The following is a 4,360-nucleotide window of genomic DNA, read 5'->3' on the forward strand; positions in this document are numbered from 1 at the left end:
TATTGACCTAAAGTGCCATCCAGATGGCAGCAGGTCAAAAAGATAATTGCCAGGTTGTGAGGGGTCTTCCATGATGGCCTTGATTCTGCTTTCGCAGCGAGGCCTGGCTAAGTCTTCCAGGGAGGGCAGAGGGCAACCAGTGATCTTTTGAGCTGTGTTTATCACCCTCTGTACCGTTTTCCTGTCCTCAACCTTGGAGCCTGCATACCACACACCCAGACAATATGTCAGAGTGCTCTCCACAGAGGCTTTATAGAAAGCCAGCAACAGCTTCTTATCCAGATTGTTTTTCCTGAGAACCCGTAGGAAGTGCAGCCGCTGCTGAGCCTTCTTCGCTATGGCCTTGGTGTTAGGGGACCAGGAGATATCAGCTGAAATATGGATGCCAAGGAATCTGATCGTAGGGATAGTTTCCACTCGTTCTCCGTTGATGATGAGTAGGGCGTGGTCCTGTCCATGTTTCCTGAAGTCCATAATCAGTTCGTTGGTTTTATGGACATTCAGTGACAGATTGTTCTGTGAACACCAGACAGACAGGTTCTCTACTTCTGCCCTATATGCCGTCTCATCCTTTCCGGAGATGAGACCAATAACAGTTGTGTCGTCCACAAACTTTATGATGGTGTTCGTTGCACGGCTTGGTGAGCAGTCAAAGGTGTACAAGGCATATAGCAGGGGGCTCAAGACACAACCCTGGGGGGAACCAGTACTAAGTGTAATAGTGGAAGAAAGGTGGGGGCCAAGTCTAACAGACTGTGGTCTGTTTGTCAAAAAGTTCTTAATCCAGGCGCACGTGGGGATGGGGACCTACAGATTATACAGTTTGGTTACTAGTATATTTGGGGTGATAGTGTTAAACGCAGAGCTGTACTCCACAAAGAGCATCCTCACCTAGCTCTGTTTGTTCTCCAGATGACTCAGCGCTCTATGAAGTGTGATGGCCACAGCATCCTCCGTAGATCGGTTTGCTCTATAAGCAAACTGATGTTGATCAAAGGAGGGCGGGAGGCAGTCCCTGATGTGCTGTGAAACTAGTCGCTCAAAAACCTTCATAATGGAGCTTGTTAATGCTATGGGCCTTTTAATCATTGAGAGTGTTTATATTTGGGTTTTTTGGGGGGAACAGGGATGATGGTTGCAGCCTTTAGGCATCGTGGGATGATGGTATGTGTTAAAGATAGATTGAACAACTCTGTAAGTATTTCTACAAACTGGTCAGCACACGCTTTAACTACTGCACCAGGAATGCCATCAGGCCCTGCAGCTTTCCTGGGATTTACTGTGTTTTTCTCACCTCATGCACCTGAAGAGAAAGAGGTGCACGATCGTGGTCCTCGTGAGACAATACGTCCAGGTTCTTGGTGGTCTCAAAGCGTGCAAAAAAGGATGTTTAGCTCCTCTGCCTGAGTGCTGCTGCTCTTGCTGTTTGTTGGGCTCTGGCCTTTATAGTTGGTCAGGGCCTGTATCCCCTCCATATCTGCCGTGGGTCACTGTCAGTAAAGTGGCCCACGACCTTCCTCCTATACATCTTCTTGGCATGTTTGATGCCCCTTCTCAGCTCAGCTCCAGCAGTGCTGTACTGTGAGGTGTCACCTGCTCTGAAAGCCAGGTCACAGGCCCTGATCAGAGTCTGGACTTTGCCGGTCATCCAGGGTTTCCTGTTTGGGAAGGTCCGTATGTGTTTGTCCACAGTGACATTTTCTACACAGGTCTTCATGTAGAAGAGCACAGTCTCTGTGTATTACTCGAAGTCCTGTTGTTTGAAGATGTTCCAATCTGTGTGGGCAACACAATCCAAGCTGGGAGAGGGCATTTTCAGGCAAGCATCTGATAGTTTGACTGCTAGGTTTTGTTCTCTTCCTAAGGGGAGCGTAGCTGGTAGTAAAAGCAGGGTGAAGTGGTCTGATTGTCCTCAGTGGGGAAGAGGTTTTGCTCTATAAGCATGCTTAATATTTGAGTACACATACATGATCAAGTGTGTTTTTTCCCCTTAAGGGTTGAAGGTGCTGTAAAAGAACAGCGAAGCGGGAAAATGGAAGTTTTGCGGGGAAAATATATTATAATATTTATGTCTGTGGAGATTCTCAGGTCATGGTTGTCCCAAAGATGCTTTTTTCCCCCCCAAGAGACAACTGGACTTTCTTGGGGTTTTTTTCCTTTTGAAGACGTTTCGTTTCTCATCCAAGAAGCTTCTTCCGTTCTGACTGAATGGCAGGGAATAAAAGGATTTATATTCATTGAGGACACAGACAAACCTCCAAGTGGCCTCAATGACCCTCTAAAAAGATGCCAATGACCAGCTGTCTGCAAGGAATATAAATCCTTCTATTCCCTCACCATCCAGTCAGAACTGAAGAAGCTTCTTGGATGAGAAGCAAAATATCTTCAAAGAAAAAAAAAAAACCAAGAAAGTCCAGCGGCCTCTTATTATTAATACTTATGCATTTCTTAATATAAATCATTCCTTAATTCTATAAACCCAGAAAAAAAATTACTTAGAAAAAAAAAGTCTACAGATATTCTCTATTGGTCAAAAGGAATCCTTACACGGGTTAAGCGAATTGTGGGAACATGGGCAGTTGATCTACACGTGTTCTTCCCAGGGAGCTGCAGAAGTTAGCTTTTTTTTTTCCGCCTTTGGCAGGGCTCACAATACTTTATTGTTAATGCAGACCTGGTTGTTGTTGTTTTTCAGAAGCAGGGAAATATTTATTTTTGGTTGTATACAAACTTCATCTCCTATTATTAGATCAAAGGCAATAATTTCCAAACTGGAAACTTTTATTAAATGCATTTGATGTGCTCTTCTTCCCTCTAGTGGCGAACAATGGCACCGTTGCTATACTGTATACCTAGTTCTTTTTTCTTTTCTTTGTTTTTAATAAAAGCACTTTATATAAAATACGTTTTACTTAGTTCTTTTTGTTTTTTCTTTTTTAATAAAAATACCTTATATAACATGTGTTTTACTCAATTCTTTTTCCTTTTCTTTTTTAAATGAAACTATATGAAATATGTTTTACTTAATTCTTTTTTTAATAGTTTATATAAAATGTTTTATTTTTATTTTTTAAATAAAAACACTTTATATAAAATATGTCTTACTTAGTTCTGTTTTTTCTTTTTTAATAAAAACACCTTATATAACATATGTTTTATTTAATTCTTTTTCCTTTTCTTTTTAAATGAAACTATATAAGATATGTTTTACTTAATTCTTTTTTTAATAGTTTATATAAAATGTTTTATTTATTTTTCCTTTTCTTTTTTTAAATAAAAACACTTTATATAAAATATGTCTTACTTAGTTTTTTTGTTTTTCTTTTTTAATAAAAACACCTTATATAAAATGTTTTATTTAATTCTTTTTCCTTTTCTTTTTTTAAATGAACCACTATATAAAAATATGTTTTACTTAGTTCTTTTTTTCTTTTCTTTTTTTAATAAACAGTTTATATAAAACATGCTTTACTTAGTTCTTTTTCCTTTGTTTAATAAAAACATTCTGCATAAAATATGTTTTACTTAGTTCTTTCTTTTCTTTTTTAATAAAAGCACTTTATATAAAATACGTTTGTCTTAAAATGTGTTAGCAGACTTCTTCTGATCTGTGATATATTATCTGAAAACTTTTAGGGTTGTTGGGTAACCTAAGCTTGACTCCCCGCAACCTTATTTATTTGAATAAAGCATGCCAAATTTAATTCTAAGCCACCATTACAAACCTGCTCTTACATTGGATTGTTGCAATCTATATATAAAGGAATTGTCTGAAATTTCTCACAATTGGTTAATTAGTAGTTAAATTTAGATATAATCCATACTGACCATTATGTAACTTTAATATTGTATGAAGACTTCAAGCTTATGTATAATTAAAATATTTCTATTAGTCTAATGACTGAATCTTTACAGGTAAGAGGTTGCATATGATTGAAGCATAAAATAAGAACCTTAAAATGCCAAATTTGATTCCTATTATGTTTGTTCACCCGATATAGGAATTTATATCAGTCATATTTTACATCCAGGTTTTTTTAATCATTGGAACCTATTTTTTTATCAATGCCATTTTCACTTGTTTTAGACTGACCTATTACTCAGTTGTTGAAGCAGAGAATATGATCAAACAAAAAGAACTTTTTAAAATGCCAGTCTTTTGTAGTAATTGAAAACTATCCTCCTGAGTAAATGTCATAAAGACAAGCAGCTTCTTATCAAGATAATTTTTCAAAACTAAATGTATAAAGCTTCTGTTTCTTAAGTAATTGAATGTGAGTAGACTGTGATAATATGTATGCTATTAGCAGGTACTACACTGTGTATCAAATCTGACTTTTCAAGTAACTGCACAAACACA

This window comes from Pseudonaja textilis, chromosome 13, assembly GCF_049901715.1.
Source record: "Pseudonaja textilis isolate UNSWEBS1 chromosome 13, rPseTex1.2, whole genome shotgun sequence".
NCBI lineage: Eukaryota > Metazoa > Chordata > Lepidosauria > Squamata > Elapidae > Pseudonaja > Pseudonaja textilis.